The sequence below is a fragment of the Pleurodeles waltl genome, chromosome 6 (genome assembly GCF_031143425.1).
Source record: "Pleurodeles waltl isolate 20211129_DDA chromosome 6, aPleWal1.hap1.20221129, whole genome shotgun sequence".
Classification (NCBI taxonomy): domain Eukaryota; kingdom Metazoa; phylum Chordata; class Amphibia; order Caudata; family Salamandridae; genus Pleurodeles; species Pleurodeles waltl.
In genome coordinates, this window is record NC_090445.1 from 1,245,034,204 (window position 1) to 1,245,052,236 (window position 18,033).

Here is an 18,033-nt window from a genome sequence, read left to right on the forward strand (position 1 = left end):
AGAATCCTTTGCAAACCTCAAAATTTGGCTAAAAAAACATGTTTTCCTCACATTTCGGTGACAGAAAGTTCTGGAATCTGAGAGGAGCCACAAATTTCCTTCCACCCAGCGTTCCCCCAAGTCTCTCGATAAAAAATGATACTTCACTTGTGTGTGTAGGCCTAGCTCCCGTGACAGGAAATGCACCAAAACACAACGTGGACACATCACATTTTTTTAAAGAAAACCAAGGTGTTTTTTGCAAAGTGCCTACCTACAGGTTTTGGCCTCTAGCTCAGCCACCACCTAGGGAAATCTACCAAACCTGTGCATTTTTTAAAACTAGAGACCTAGAGAAATCCAAGGAGGGGTGACTTGTGGGGCTCTGACCAGGTTCCGTTACCCAGAATCCTTTGCAAACCTCAAACTTTGTCTAAAAAAACACATTTTCCTCACATTCTGGTGACAGAAAGTTCTGGAATGAGAGAGCAGCCACAAATTTCCTTCCACCCAGCGTTCCCCCAAGTCTCCCGATAAAAATCATACCCTACTTGTGTGGGTAGGCCTAGCACCCGCAACAGGAAATGCCCCAAATCGCAACGTGGACACATCATATTTTTTTAAAGAAAACAGAGGTGTTTTTTGCAAAGTGCCTACCTGTAGATTTTGGCCTCTAGCTCAGCCGGCACCTAGGGAAACCTACCAAACCTATGCATTTCTTAAAACTAGAGACCTAGGGGAATCCAAGATGGGGTGACTTGTGGGGCTCTGACCAGGTTCTGTTACCCAGAATCCTTTGCAAACCTCAAACTTTGGCTAAAAAAACACATTTTCCTCACATTTCGGTGACAGAAAGTTCTGGAATCTGAGAGGAGCCACAAATTTCCTTCCACCCAGCGTTCCCCCAAGTCTCTCGATAAAAAATGATACTTCACTTGTGTGGGTAGGCCTAGTGCCCGAGACAGGAAATGCCCCAAAACACAACATGGACACATCACATTTTTTGAAAGAAAACAGAGGTGTTTTTTGCAAAGTGCCTACCTATAGGTTTTGGCCTCTAGCTCAGCCACCACCTAAGGAAACCTACAAAACCTGTGCATTTTTGAAAACTAGAGACCAAGAGAAATCCAAGGAGGGGTGACTTGTGGGGCTCTGACCAGGTTCTGTTACCCAGAATCCTTTGCAAACCTCAAACTTTGGCTAAAAAAACACATTTTCCGCAAATTCTGGTGACAGAAAGTTCTGGAATTAGAGAGCAGCCACATATTTCCTTCCACCCAGCGTTCCCCCAAGTCTCCCGATAAAAATGATACCTCACTTGTGTGGGTAGGCCTAGCGCACGCGACAGGAAATGCCCCAAAACGCAACGTGGACACATCACATTTTTGGAAAGAAAACAGAGGTGTTTTTTGCAAAGCGCCTACCTGTAGATTTTGGCCTCTAGCTCAGCCGGCACCTAGGGAAACCTACCAAACCTGTGCATTTTTTAAAACTAGAGACCTAGGGGAATCCAAGATGGGGTGACTTGTGGGGCTCTGACCAGGTTCTGTTACCCAGAATCCTTTGCAAACCTCAAAATTTGGCTAAAAAAACACGTTTTCCTCACATTTTAGTGACAGAAAGTTCTGGAATCAGAGAGGAGCCACAAATTTCCTTCCACCCAGCGTTCCCCCAAGTCTCCTAATAAAAATGATACCTCACGTGTGTGGGTAGGCCTAGCGCCCGCGACAGGAAATGCCCCAAAACGCAAAGTGGACACATCACATTTTTTGAAAGAAAACAGAGGTGTTTTTTGCAAAGTGCCTACCTGTAGATTTTGGCCTCTAGCTCAGCCGGCACCTAGGGAAACCTACCAAACCCGTGCATTTTCTTAAACTAGAGACCTAGGGGAATCCAAGATGGGGTGACTTGTGGGGCTCTGGCCAGGTTCTGTTACCCAGAATCCTTTGCAAACCTCAAAATTTGGCTAAAAAAACAGATTTTCCTCACATTTTAGTGACAGAAAGTTCTGGAATCAGAGAGGAGCCACAAATTTCCTTCCACCCATCATTCCCCCAAGTCTCCCGATAAAAATGATACCTCACTTGTGTGGGTAGGCCTAGCGCCCGCAACAGGAAATGCCCCAAAACGCAACGTGGACACATCACATTTTTGGAAAGAAAACAGAGGTGTTTTTTGCAAAGTGCCTACCTGTAGATTTTGGCCTCTAGCTCAGCCGGCACCTAGGGAAACCTACCAAACCTGTGCATTTTTTTAAACTAGAGACCTAGGGGAATCCAAGATGGGGTGACTTGTGGGGCTCTGGCCAGGTTCTGTTACCCAGAATCCTTTGCAAACCTCAAAATTTGGCTAAAAAAACAAATTTTCCTCACATTTTGGTGACAGAAAGTTCTGGAATCAGAGAGGAACCACAAATTTCCTTCCACCCAGCATTCCCCCAAGTCTCCTAATAAAAATGATACCTCACTTGTGTGGGTAGGCCTAGCGCCCGAGACAGGAAATGCCCCAAAACGCAACGTGGACACATCACATTTTTTTAAAGAAAACCGAGGTGTTTTTTGCAAAGTGCCTACCTATAGATTTTGGCCTCTAGCTCAGCCACCACCTAGGGAAATCTACCAAACCTGTGCATTTTTTAAAACTAGAGACCTAGGGGAATCCAAGATGGGGTGACTTGCGGGGCTCTGGCCAGGTTCTGTTACCCAGAATCCTTTGCAAACCTCAAAATTTGGCTAAAAAAACACGTTTTCCTCACATTTTGGTGACAGAAAGTTCTGGAATCAGAGAGGAGCCACAAATTTCCTTCCACCCAGCGTTCCCCCAAGTCTCCTAATAAAAATGATACCTCACTTGTGTGGGTAGGCCTAGCGCCCGCGACAGGAAATGCCCCAAAATGTATTGTGGACACATCTCATTTTTTTAAAGAAAACAGAGGTGTTTTTTGCAAAGTGCCTACCTATAGATTTTGGCCTCTAGCTCAGCCACCACCTAGGGAAATCTACCAAACCTGTGCATTTTTTTAAACTAGAGACCTAGGGGAATCCAAGATGGGGTGACTTGTGGGGCTCTGACCAGGTTCTGTTACCCAGAATCCTTTGCAAACCTCAAAACTTGGCTAAAAAAACACGTTTTCCTAACATTTTGGTGACAGAAAGTTCTGGAATTAGAGAGGAGCCACAAATTTCCTTCCACCCAGCGTTCCCCCAAGTCTCTCGATAAAAAATGATACTTCACTTGTGTGTGTAGGTCTAGCGCCCGTGTCAGGAAATGCACCAAAACACAACGTGGACACATCACTTTTTTTTAAAGAAAACCGACGTGTTTTTTGCAAAGGGCCTACCTATAGGTTTTGGCCTCTAGCTCAGCCACCACCTAGGGAAATCTACCGAACCTGTGCATTTTTGAAAACTAGAGACCTAGAGAAATCCAAGGAGGGGTGACTTGTGGGGCTCTGACCAGGTTCTGTTACCCAGAATCCTTTGCAAACCTCAAACTTTGGCTAAAAAAACACATTTTCCTCACATTCTGGTGACAGAAAGTTCTGGAATGAGAGAGCAGCCACAAATTTCCTTCCACCCAGCGTTCCCCCAAGTCTCCCGATAAAAATCATACCCCACTTGTGTGGGTAGGCCTAGCGCCCGCAACAGGAAATGCCCCAAAACGCAACGTGGACACATCATATTTTTTTAAAGAAAACAGAGGTGTTTTTTGCAAAGTGCCTACCTGTAGATTTTGGCCTCTAGCTCAGCCGGCACCTAGGGAAACCTACCAAACCTATGCATTTCTTAAAACTAGAGACCTAGGGGAATCCAAGATGGGGTGACTTGTGGGGCTCTGACCAGGTTCTGTTACCCAGAATCCTTTGCAAACCTCAAACTTTGGCTAAAAAAACACATTTTCCTCACATTTCGGTGACAGAAAGTTCTGGAATCTGAGAGGAGCCACAAATTTCCTTCCACCCAGCGTTCCCCCAAGTCTCTCGATAAAAAGTGATACTTCACTTGTGTGGGTAGGCCTAGTGCCCGAGACAGGAAATGCCCCAAAACACAACATGGACACATCACATTTTTTGAAAGAAAACAGAGGTGTTTTTTGCAAAATGCCTACCTATAGGTTTTGGCCTCTAGCTCAGCCACCACCTAAGGAAACCTACAAAACCTGTGCATTTTTGAAAACTAGAGACCAAGAGAAATCCAAGGAGGGGTGACTTGTGGGGCTCTGACCAGGTTCTGTTACCCAGAATCCTTTGCAAACCTCAAACTTTGGCTAAAAAAACACATTTTCCTCAAATTCTGGTGACAGAAAGTTCTGGAATTAGAGAGCAGCCACAAATTTCCTTCCACCCAGCGTTCCCCCAAGTCTCCCGATAAAAATGATACCTCACTTGTGTGGGTAGGCCTAGCGCCCGCGACAGGAAATGCCCCAAAACGCAACGTGGACACATCACATTTTTGGAAAGAAAACAGAGGTGTTTTTTGCAAAGCGCCTACCTGTAGATTTTGGCCTCTAGCTCAGCCGGCACCTAGGGAAACCTACCAAACCTGTGCATTTTTTAAAACTAGAGACCTAGGGGAATCCAAGATGGGGTGACTTGTGGGGCTCTGACCAGGTTCTGTTACCCAGAATCCTTTGCAAACCTCAAAATTTGGCTAAAAAAACACGTTTTCCTCACATTTTGGTGACAGAAAGTTCTGGAATCAGAGAGGAGCCACAAATTTCCTTCCACCCAGCGTTCCCCCAAGTCTCCTAATAAAAATGATACCTCACTTGTGTGGGTAGGCCTAGCGCCCGCGACAGGAAATGCCCCAAAACGCAACGTGGACACATCACATTTTTTGAAAGAAAACAGAGGTGTTTTTTGCAAAGTGCCTACCTGTAGATTTTGGCCTCTAGCTCAGCCGGCACCTAGGGAAACCTACCAAACCTGTGCATTTTCTTAAACTAGAGACCTAGGGGAATCCAAGATGGGGTGACTTGTGGGGCTCTGGCCAGGTTCTGTTACCCAGAATCCTTTGCAAACCTCAAAATTTGGCTAAAAAAACAGATTTTCCTCACATTTTAGTGACAGAAAGTTCTGGAATCAGAGAGGAGCCACAAATTTCCTTCCACCCATCATTCCCCCAAGTCTCCCGATAAAAATGATACCTCACTTGTGTGGGTAGGCCTAGCGCCCGCAACAGGAAATGCCCCAAAACGCAACGTGGACACATCACATTTTTTGAAAGAAAACAGAGGTGTTTTTTGCAAAGTGCCTACCTGTAGATTTTGGCCTCTAGCTCAGCCGGCACCTAGGGAAACCTACCAAAGCTGTGCATTTTTTTAAACTAGAGACCTAGGGGAATCCAAGATGGGGTGACTTGTGGGGCTCTGGCCAGGTTCTGTTACCCAGAATCCTTTGCAAACCTCAAAATTTGGCTAAAAAAACACATTTTCCTCACATTTTGGTGACAGAAAGTTCTGGAATCAGAGAGGAGCCACAAATTTCCTTCCACCCAGCATTCCCCCAAGTCTCCTAATAAAAATGATACCTCACTTGTGTGGGTAGGCCTAGCGCCCGCGACAGGAAATGCCCCAAAACGCAACGTGGACACATCACATTTTTTTAAAGAAAACCGAGGTGTTTTTTGCAAAGTGCCTACCTATAGATTTTGGCCTCTAGCTCAGCCACCACCTAGGGAAATCTACCAACCTGTGCATTTTTTAAAACTAGAGACCTAGGGGAATCCAAGATGGGGTGACTTGTGGGGCTCTGACCAGTTTCTGTTACCCAGAATCCTTTGCAAACCTCAAAATTTGGCTAAAAAAACACGTTTTCCTCACATTTTGGTGACAGAAAGTTCTGGAATTAGAGAGGAGCCACAAATTTCCTTCCACCCAGCGTTCCCCCAAGTCTCCTAATAAAAATGATACCTCACTTGTGTGGGTAGGCCTAGCGCCCGCAACAGGAAATGCCCCAAAACGCAACGTGGACACATCACATTTTTTGAAAGAAAACAGAGGTGTTTTTTGCAAAGTGACTACTTGTAGATTTTGGCCTCTAGCTCAGCCGGCACCTAGGGTAACCTACCAAACCTGTGCATTTCTTAAAACTAGAGACCTAGGGGAATCCAAGATGGGGTGACTTGTGGGGCTCTGACCAGGTTCTGTTACCCAGAATCCTTTGCAAACCTCAAAATTTGGCTAAAAAAACACGTTTTCCTCACATTTTGGTGACAGAAAGTTCTGGAATCTGAGAGGAGCCACAAATTTCCTTCCACCCAGCGTTCCCCCAAGTCTCTCGATAAAAAATGATACTTCACTTGTGTGTGTAGGCCTAGCTCCCGTGACAGGAAATGCACCAAAACACAACGTGGACACATCACATTTTTTTAAAGAAAACCAAGGTGTTTTTTGCAAAGTGCCTACCTACAGGTTTTGGCCTCTAGCTCAGCCACCACCTAGGGAAATCTACCAAACCTGTGCATTTTTTAAAACTAGAGACCTAGAGAAATCCAAGGAGGGGTGACTTGTGGGGCTCTGACCAGGTTCCGTTACCCAGAATCCTTTGCAAACCTCAAACTTTGGCTAAAAAAACACATTTTCCTCACATTCTGGTGACAGAAAGTTCTGGAATGAGAGAGCAGCCACAAATTTCCTTCCACCCAGCGTTCCCCCAAGTCTCCCGATAAAAATCATACCCCACTTGTGTGGGTAGGCCTAGCTGTAGATTTTGGCCTCTAGCTCAGCCGGCACATAGGGAAACCTACCAAACCTATGCATTTCTTAAAACTAGAGACCTAGGGGAATCCAAGATGGGGTGACTTGTGGGGCTCTGACCAGGTTCTGTTACCCAGAATCCTTTGCAAACCTCAAACTTTGGCTAAAAAAACACATTTTCCTCACATTTCGGTGACAGAAAGTTCTGGAATCTGAGAGGAGCCACAAATTTCCTTCCACCCAGCGTTCCCCCAAGTCTCTCGATAAAAAATGATACTTCACTTGTGTGGGTAGGCTTAGTGCCCGTGACTGGAAATGTCCCAAAACACAACATGAACACATCACATTTTTTGAAAGAAAACAGAGGTGTTTTTTGCAAAGTGCCTACCTATAGGTTTTGCCATCTAGCTCAGCCACCACCTAGGGAAACCTACCAAACCTGTGCATTTTTGAAAACTAGAGACCCAGAGCAATCCAAGGAGGGGTGACTTGTGGGGCTCTGACCAGGTTCTGTTACCCAGAATCCTTTGCAAACCTCAAACTTTGGCTAAAAAAACACATTTTCCTCAAATTCTGGTGACAGAAAGTTCTGGAATTAGAGAGCAGCCCCAAATTTCCTTCCACCCAGCGTTCCCCCAAGTCTCCCGATAAAAATGATACCTCACTTGTGTGGGTAGGCCTAGCGCCCGCGACAGGAAATGCCCCAAAACGCAACGTGGACACATCACATTTTTGGAAAGAAAAGAGAGGTGTTTTTTGCAAAGCGCCTACCTGTAGATTTTGGCCTCCAGCTCAGCCGGCACCTAGGGAAACCTACCAAACCTGTGCATTTTTTAAAACTAGAGACCTAGGGGAATCCAAGATGGGGTGACTTGTGGGGCTCTGACCAGGTTCTGTTACCCAGAATCCTTTGCAAACCTCATAATTTGGCTAAAAAAACACGTTTTCCTCACATTTTGGTGACAGAAAGTTCTGGAATCAGAGAGGAGCCACAAATTTCCTTCCACCCAGCGTTCCCCCAAGTCTCCTAATAAAAATGATACCTCACTTGTGTGGGTAGGCCGAGCGCCCACGACAGGAAATGCCCCAAAACCCAACGTGGACACATCACATTTTTTGAAAGAAAACAGAGGTGTTTTTTGCAAAGTGCCTACCTGTAGATTTTGGCCTCTAGCTCAGCCTGAACCTAGGGAAACCTACCAAACCTGTGCATTTTTTTAAACTAGAGACCTAGGGGAATCCAAGATGGGGTGACTTGTGGGGCTCTGGCCAGGTTCTGTTACCCAGAATCCTTTGCAAACCTCAAAATTTGGCTAAAAAAACACATTTTCCTCACATTTTAGTGACAGAAAGTTCTGGAATCAGAGAGGAGCCACAAATTTCCTTCCACCCAGCGTTCCCCCAAGTCTCCCGATAAAAATTATACCTCACTTGTGTGGGTACACCTAGCGCCCGCGACAGGAAATGCCCCAAAACGCAACGTGAACACATCACATTTTTTTAAAGAAAACAGAGGTGTTTTTTGCAAAGTGCCTACCTGTAGATTTTGGCCTCTAGCTCAGCCGGCACCTATGGAAACCTACCAAACCTGTGCATTTTTTTAAATTAGAGACCTAGGGGAATCCAAGATGGGGTGACTTGTGGGGCTCTGGCCAGGTTCTGTTACCCAGAATCCTTTGCAAACCTCAAAATTTGGCTAAAAAAACACATTTTCTTCACATTTTAGTGACAGAAAGTTCTGGAATCAGAGAGGAGCCACAAATTTCCTTCCACCGAGCATTCCCCCATGTCTCCTAATAAAAATGATACCTCACTTGTGTGGGTAGGCCTAGCGCCCGCGACAGGAAATGCCCCAAAACGCAACGTGGACACATCACATTTTTTTAAAGAAAACAGAGGTGTTTTTCGCAAAGTGACTACTTGTAGATTTTGGCCTCTAGCTCAGCCGGCACCTATGGAAACCTACCAAACCTGTGCATTTTTTTAAATTAGAGACCTAGGGGAATCCAAGATGGGGTGACTTGTGGGGCTCTGGCCAGGTTCTGTTACCCAGAATCCTTTGCAAACCTCAAAATTTGGCTAAAAAAACACATTTTCTTCACATTTTAGTGACAGAAAGTTCTGGAATCAGAGAGGAGCCACAAATTTCCTTCCACCGAGCATTCCCCCATGTCTCCTAATAAAAATGATACCTCACTTGTGTGGGTAGGCCTAGCGCCCGCGACAGGAAATGCCCCAAAACGCAACGTGGACACATCACATTTTTTTAAAGAAAACAGAGGTGTTTTTCGCAAAGTGACTACTTGTAGATTTTGGCCTCTAGCTCAGCCGGCACCTAGGGAAACCTACCAAACCTGTGCATTTCTTAAAACTAGAGACCTATGGGAATCCAAGATGGGGTGACTTGTGGGGCTCTGACCAGGTTCTGTTACCCAGAATCCTTTGCAAACCTCAAAATTTGGCTAAAAAAACACATTTTCCTCACATTTCAGAGACAGAAAGTTCTGGAATCTGAGAGGAGCCACAAATTTCCTTCCACCCAGCGTTCCCCCAAGTCTCTCGATAAAAAATGATACTTCACTTGTGTGTGTAGGCCTAGCGCTCGTGACAGGAAATGCACCAAAACACAACGTGGACACATCACATTGTTTTTAAAGAAAACCGAGGTGTTTTTTGCAAAGTGCCTACCTATAGGTTTTGGCCTCTAGCTCAGCCACCACCTAGGGAAATCTACCAAACCTGTGCATTTCTGAAAACTAGAGACCTAGAGAAATCCAATGAGGGGTGACTTGTGGGGCTCTGACTAGGTTCTGTTACCCAGAATCCTTTGCAAACCTCAAACTTTGGCTAAAAAAACACATTTTCCTCACATTCTGGTGACAGAAAGTTCTGGAATGAGAGAGCAGCCACAAATTTCCTTCCACCCAGCGTTCCCCCAAGTCTCCCGATAAAAATCATACCCCACTTGTGTGGGTAGGCCTAGCGCCTGCAACAGGTAATGCCCCAAAACGCAACGTGGACACATCATATTTTTTTAAAGAAAACAGAGGTGTTTTTTGCAAAGTGCCTACCTGTAGATTTTGGCCTCTAGCTCAGCCGGCACCTAGGGAAACCTACCAAACCTATGCATTTCTTAAAACTAGAGACCTAGGGGAATCCAAGATGGGGTGACTTGTGGGGCTCTGACCAGGTTCTGTTACCCAGAATCCTTTGCAAACCTCAAACTTTGGCTAAAAAAACACATTTTCCTCACATTTCGGTGACAGAAAGTTCTGGAATCTGAGAGGAGCCACAAATTTCCTTCCACCCAGCGTTCCCCCAAGTCTCCCGATAAAAATGATACCTCACTTGTGTGGGTAGGCCTAGCGCCCGCGACAGGAAATGCCCCAAAATGCAACGTGGACACATCACATTTTTGGAAAGAAAGCAGAGGTGTTTTTTGCAAAGCGCCTACCTGTAGATTTTGGCCTCTAGCTCTGCCGGCACCTCAGGAAACCTACCAAACCTGTGCATTTTTTAAAACTAGAGATCTAGGGGAATCCAAGATGGGGTGACTTGTGGGGCTCTGACCAGGTTCTGTTACCCAGAATCCTTTGCAAACCTCAAAATTTGGCTAAAAAAACACGTTTTCCTCACATTTTAGTGACAGAAAGTTCTGGAATCAGAGAGGAGCCACAAATTTCCTTCCACCCAGCGTTCCCCCAAGTCTCCTAATAAAAATGATACCTCACGTGTGTGGGTAGGCCTAGCGCCCGCGACAGGAAATGCCCCAAAACGCAAAGTGGACACATCACATTTTTTGAAAGAAAACAGAGGTGTTTTTTGCAAAGTGCCTACCTGTAGATTTTGGCCTCTAGCTCAGCCGGCACCTAGGGAAACCTACCAAACCCGTGCATTTTCTTAAACTAGAGACCTAGGGGAATCCAAGATGGGGTGACTTGTGGGGCTCTGGCCAGGTTCTGTTACCCAGAATCCTTTGCAAACCTCAAAATTTGGCTAAAAAAACAGATTTTCCTCACATTTTAGTGACAGAAAGTTCTGGAATCAGAGAGGAGCCACAAATTTCCTTCCACCCATCATTCCCCCAAGTCTCCCGATAAAAATGATACCTCACTTGTGTGGGTAGGCCTAGCGCCCGCAACAGGAAATGCCCCAAAACGCAACGTGGACACATCACATTTTTTGAAAGAAAACAGAGGTGTTTTTTGCAAAGTGCCTACCTGTAGATTTTGGCCTCTAGCTCAGCCGGCACCTAGGGAAACCTACCAAACCTGTGCATTTTTTTAAACTAGAGACCTAGGGGAATCCAAGATGGGGTGACTTGTGGGGCTCTGGCCAGGTTCTGTTACCCAGAATCCTTTGCAAACCTCAAAATTTGGCTAAAAAAACAAATTTTCCTCACATTTTGGTGACAGAAAGTTCTGGAATCAGAGAGGAGCCACAAATTTCCTTCCACCCAGCATTCCCCCAAGTCTCCTAATAAAAATGATACCTCACTTGTGTGGGTAGGCCTAGCGCCCGCGACAGGAAATGCCCCAAAACGCAACGTGGACACATCACATTTTTTTAAAGAAAACCGAGGTGTTTTTTGCAAAGTGCCTACCTATAGATTTTGGCCTCTAGCTCAGCCACCACCTAGGGAAATCTACCAAACCTGTGCATTTTTTAAAACTAGAGACCTAGGGGAATCCAAGATGGGGTGACTTGCGGGGCTCTGGCCAGGTTCTGTTACCCAGAATCCTTTGCAAACCTCAACATTTGGCTAAAAAAACACGTTTTCCTCACATTTTGGTGACAGAAAGTTCTGGAATCAGAGAGGAGCCACAAATTTCCTTCCACCCAGCGTTCCCCCAAGTCTCCTAATAAAAATGATACCTCACTTGTGTGGGTAGGCCTAGCGCCCGCGACAGGAAATGCCCCAAAACGCATTGTGGACACATCTCATTTTTTTAAAGAAAACAGAGGTGTTTTTTGCAAAGTGCCTACCTATAGATTTTGGCCTCTAGCTCAGCCACCACCTAGGGAAATCTACCAAACCTGTGCATTTTTTTAAACTAGAGACCTAGGGGAATCCAAGATGGGGTGACTTGTGGGGCTCTGACCAGGTTCTGTTACCCAGAATCCTTTGCAAACCTCAAAACTTGGCTAAAAAAACACGTTTTCCTAACATTTTGGTGACAGAAAGTTCTGGAATTAGAGAGGAGCCACAAATTTCCTTCCACCCAGCGTTCCCCCAAGTCTCTCGATAAAAAATGATACTTCACTTGTGTGTGTAGGTCTAGCGCCCGTGTCAGGAAATGCACCAAAACACAACGTGGACACATCACTTTTTTTTAAAGAAAACCGACGTGTTTTTTGCAAAGGGCCTACCTATAGGTTTTGGCCTCTAGCTCAGCCACCACCTAGGGAAATCTACCGAACCTGTGCATTTTTGAAAACTAGAGACCTAGAGAAATCCAAGGAGGGGTGACTTGTGGGGCTCTGACCAGGTTCTGTTACCCAGAATCCTTTGCAAACCTCAAACTTTGGCTAAAAAAACACATTTTCCTCACATTCTGGTGACAGAAAGTTCTGGAATGAGAGAGCAGCCACAAATTTCCTTCCACCCAGCGTTCCCCCAAGTCTCCCGATAAAAATCATACCCCACTTGTGTGGGTAGGCCTAGCGCCCGCAACAGGAAATGCCCCAAAACGCAACGTGGACACATCATATTTTTTTAAAGAAAACAGAGGTGTTTTTTGCAAAGTGCCTACCTGTAGATTTTGGCCTCTAGCTCAGCCGGCACCTAGGGAAACCTACCAAACCTATGCATTTCTTAAAACTAGAGACCTAGGGGAATCCAAGATGGGGTGACTTGTGGGGCTCTGACCAGGTTCTGTTACCCAGAATCCTTTGCAAACCTCAAACTTTGGCTAAAAAAACACATTTTCCTCACATTTCGGTGACAGAAAGTTCTGGAATCTGAGAGGAGCCACAAATTTCCTTCCACCCAGCGTTCCCCCAAGTCTCTCGATAAAAAGTGATACTTCACTTGTGTGGGTAGGCCTAGTGCCCGAGACAGGAAATGCCCCAAAACACAACATGGACACATCACATTTTTTGAAAGAAAACAGAGGTGTTTTTTGCAAAATGCCTACCTATAGGTTTTGGCCTCTAGCTCAGCCACCACCTAAGGAAACCTACAAAACCTGTGCATTTTTGAAAACTAGAGACCAAGAGAAATCCAAGGAGGGGTGACTTGTGGGGCTCTGACCAGGTTCTGTTACCCAGAATCCTTTGCAAACCTCAAACTTTGGCTAAAAAAACACATTTTCCTCAAATTCTGGTGACAGAAAGTTCTGGAATTAGAGAGCAGCCACAAATTTCCTTCCACCCAGCGTTCCCCCAAGTCTCCCGATAAAAATGATACCTCACTTGTGTGGGTAGGCCTAGCGCCCGCGACAGGAAATGCCCCAAAACGCAACGTGGACACATCACATTTTTGGAAAGAAAACAGAGGTGTTTTTTGCAAAGCGCCTACCTGTAGATTTTGGCCTCTAGCTCAGCCGGCACCTAGGGAAACCTACCAAACCTGTGCATTTTTTAAAACTAGAGACCTAGGGGAATCCAAGATGGGGTGACTTGTGGGGCTCTGACCAGGTTCTGTTACCCAGAATCCTTTGCAAACCTCAAAATTTGGCTAAAAAAACACGTTTTCCTCACATTTTGGTGACAGAAAGTTCGGAATCAGAGAGGAGCCACAAATTTCCTTCCACCCAGCGTTCCCCCAAGTCTCCTAATAAAAATGATACCTCACTTGTGTGGGTAGGCCTAGCGCCCGCGACAGGAAATGCCCCAAAACGCAACGTGGACACATCACATTTTTTTAAAGAAAACAGAGGTGTTTTTTGCAAAGTGCCTACCTGTAGATTTTGGCCTCTAGCTCAGCCGGCACCTAGGGAAACCTACCAAACCTGTGCATTTTCTTAAACTAGAGACCTAGGGGAATCCAAGATGGGGTGACTTGTGGGGCTCTGGCCAGGTTCTGTTACCCAGAATCCTTTGCAAACCTCAAAATTTGGCTAAAAAAACAGATTTTCCTCACATTTTAGTGACAGAAAGTTCTGGAATCAGAGAGGAGCCACAAATTTCCTTCCACCCATCATTCCCCCAAGTCTCCCGATAAAAATGATACCTCACTTGTGTGGGTAGGCCTAGCGCCCGCAACAGGAAATGCCCCAAAACGCAACGTGGACACATCACATTTTTTGAAAGAAAACAGAGGTGTTTTTTGCAAAGTGCCTACCTGTAGATTTTGGCCTCTAGCTCAGCCGGCACCTAGGGAAACCTACCAAAGCTGTGCATTTTTTTTAACTAGAGACCTAGGGGAATCCAAGATGGGGTGACTTGTGGGGCTCTGGCCAGGTTCTGTTACCCAGAATCCTTTGCAAACCTCAAAATTTGGCTAAAAAAACACATTTTCCTCACATTTTGGTGACAGAAAGTTCTGGAATCAGAGAGGAGCCACAAATTTCCTTCCACCCAGCATTCCCCCAAGTCTCCTAATAAAAATGATACCTCACTTGTGTGGGTAGGCCTAGCGCCCGCGACAGGAAATGCCCCAAAACGCAACGTGGACACATCACATTTTTTTAAAGAAAACCGAGGTGTTTTTTGCAAAGTGCCTACCTATAGATTTTGGCCTCTAGCTCAGCCACCACCTAGGGAAATCTACCAACCTGTGCATTTTTTAAAACTAGAGACCTAGGGGAATCCAAGATGGGGTGATTTGTGGGGCTCTGACCAGTTTCTGTTACCCAGAATCCTTTGCAAACCTCAAAATTTGGCTAAAAAAACACGTTTTCCTCACATTTTGGTGACAGAAAGTTCTGGAATTAGAGAGGAGCCACAAATTTCCTTCCACCCAGCGTTCCCCCAAGTCTCCTAATAAAAATGATACCTCACTTGTGTGGGTAGGCCTAGCGCCCGCAACAGGAAATGCCCCAAAACGCAACGTGGACACATCACATTTTTTGAAAGAAAACAGAGGTGTTTTTTGCAAAGTGACTACTTGTAGATTTTGGCCTCTAGCTCAGCCGGCACCTAGGGTAACCTACCAAACCTGTGCATTTCTTAAAACTAGAGACCTAGGGGAATCCAAGATGGGGTGACTTGTGGGGCTCTGACCAGGTTCTGTTACCCAGAATCCTTTGCAAACCTCAAAATTTGGCTAAAAAAACACGTTTTCCTCACATTTTGGTGACAGAAAGTTCTGGAATCTGAGAGGAGCCACAAATTTCCTTCCACCCAGCGTTCCCCCAAGTCTCTCGATAAAAAATGATACTTCACTTGTGTGTGTAGGCCTACCTCCCGTGACAGGAAATGCACCAAAACACAACGTGGACACATCACATTTTTTTAAAGAAAACCAAGGTGTTTTTTGCAAAGTGCCTACCTACAGGTTTTGGCCTCTAGCTCAGCCACCACCTAGGGAAATCTACCAAACCTGTGCATTTTTTAAAACTAGAGACCTAGAGAAATCCAAGGAGGGGTGACTTGTGGGGCTCTGACCAGGTTCCGTTACCCAGAATCCTTTGCAAACCTCAAACTTTGGCTAAAAAAACACATTTTCCTCACATTCTGGTGACAGAAAGTTCTGGAATGAGAGAGCAGCCACAAATTTCCTTCCACCCAGCGTTCCCCCAAGTCTCCCGATAAAAATCATACCCCACTTGTGTGGGTAGGCCTAGCTGTAGATTTTGGCCTCTAGCTCAGCCGGCACATAGGGAAACCTACCAAACCTATGCATTTCTTAAAACTAGAGACCTAGGGGAATCCAAGATGGGGTGACTTGTGGGGCTCTGACCAGGTTCTGTTACCCAGAATCCTTTGCAAACCTCAAACTTTGGCTAAAAAAACACATTTTCCTCACATTTCGGTGACAGAAAGTTCTGGAATCTGAGAGGAGCCACAAATTTCCTTCCACCCAGCGTTCCCCCAAGTCTCTCGATAAAAAATGATACTTCACTTGTGTGGGTAGGCTTAGTGCCCGTGACTGGAAATGTCCCAAAACACAACATGAACACATCACATTTTTTGAAAGAAAACAGAGGTGTTTTTTGCAAAGTGCCTACCTATAGGTTTTGCCATCTAGCTCAGCCACCACCTAGGGAAACCTACCAAACCTGTGCATTTTTGAAAACTAGAGACCCAGAGCAATCCAAGGAGGGGTGACTTGTGGGGCTCTGACCAGGTTCTGTTACCCAGAATCCTTTGCAAACCTCAAACTTTGGCTAAAAAAACACATTTTCCTCAAATTCTGGTGACAGAAAGTTCTGGAATTAGAGAGCAGCCACAAATTTCCTTCCACCCAGCGTTCCCCCAAGTCTCCCGATAAAAATGATACCTCACTTGTGTGGGTAGGCCTAGCGCCCGCGACAGGAAATGCCCCAAAACGCAACGTGGACACATCACATTTTTGGAAAGAAAAGAGAGGTGTTTTTTGCAAAGCGCCTACCTGTAGATTTTGGCCTCTAGCTCAGCCGGCACCTAGGGAAACCTACCAAACCTGTGCATTTTTTTAAACTAGAGACCTAGGGGAATCCAAGATGGGGTGACTTGTGGGGCTCTGGCCAGGTTCTGTTACCCAGAATCCTTTGCAAACCTCAAAATTTGGCTAAAAAAACACATTTTCCTCACATTTTAGTGACAGAAAGTTCTGGAATCAGAGAGGAGCCACAAATTTCCTTCCACCCAGCATTTCCCCAAGTCTCCCGATAAAAATTATACCTCACTTGTGTGGGTACACCTAGCGCCCGCGACAGGAAATGCCCCAAAACGCAACGTGAACACATCACATTTTTTTAAAGAAAACAGAGGTGTTTTTTGCAAAGTGCCTACCTGTAGATTTTGGCCTCTAGCTCAGCCGGCACCTATGGAAACCTACCAAACCTGTGCATTTTTTTAAATTAGAGACCTAGGGGAATCCAAGATGGGGTGACTTGTGGGGCTCTGGCCAGGTTCTGTTACCCAGAATCCTTTGCAAACCTCAAAATTTGGCTAAAAAAACACATTTTCTTCACATTTTAGTGACAGAAAGTTCTGGAATCAGAGAGGAGCCACAAATTTCCTTCCACCGAGCATTCCCCCATGTCTCCTAATAAAAATGATACCTCACTTGTGTGGGTAGGCCTAGCGCCCGCGACAGGAAATGCCCCAAAACGCAACGTGGACACATCACATTTTTTTAAAGAAAACAGAGGTGTTTTTCGCAAAGTGACTACTTGTAGATTTTGGCCTCTAGCTCAGCCGGCACCTAGGGAAACCTACCAAACCTGTGCATTTCTTAAAACTAGAGACCTATGGGAATCCAAGATGGGGTGACTTGTGGGGCTCTGACCAGGTTCTGTTACCCAGAATCCTTTGCAAACCTCAAAATTTGGCTAAAAAAACACATTTTCCTCACATTTCAGAGACAGAAAGTTCTGGAATCTGAGAGGAGCCACAAATTTCCTTCCACCCAGCGTTCCCCCAAGTCTCTCGATAAAAAATGATACTTCACTTGTGTGTGTAGGCCTAGCGCTCGTGACAGGAAATGCACCAAAACACAACGTGGACACATCACATTGTTTTTAAAGAAAACCGAGGTGTTTTTTGCAAAGTGCCTACCTATAGGTTTTGGCCTCTAGCTCAGCCACCACCTAGGGAAATCTACCAAACCTGTGCATTTCTGAAAACTAGAGACCTAGAGAAATCCAATGAGGGGTGACTTGTGGGGCTCTGACTAGGTTCTGTTACCCAGAATCCTTTGCAAACCTCAAACTTTGGCTAAAAAAACACATTTTCCTCACATTCTGGTGACAGAAAGTTCTGGAATGAGAGAGCAGCCACAAATTTCCTTCCACCCAGCGTTCCCCCAAGTCTCCCGATAAAAATCATACCCCACTTGTGTGGGTAGGCCTAGCGCCTGCAACAGGAAATGCCCCAAAACGCAACGTGGACACATCATATTTTTTTAAAGAAAACAGAGGTGTTTTTTGCAAAGTGCCTACCTGTAGATTTTGGCCTCTAGCTCAGCCGGCACCTAGGGAAACCTACCAAACCTATGCATTTCTTAAAACTAGAGACCTAGGGGAATCCAAGATGGGGTGACTTGTGGGGCTCTGACCAGGTTCTGTTACCCAGAATCCTTTGCAAACCTCAAACTTTGGCTAAAAAAACACATTTTCCTCACATTTCGGTGACAGAAAGTTCTGGAATCTGAGAGGAGCCACAAATTTCCTTCCACCCAGCGTTCCCCCAAGTCTCTCGATGAAAAATTATACTTCACTTGTGTGGGTAGGCCTAGTGCCCGTGACAGGAAATGCCCCAAAACACAAC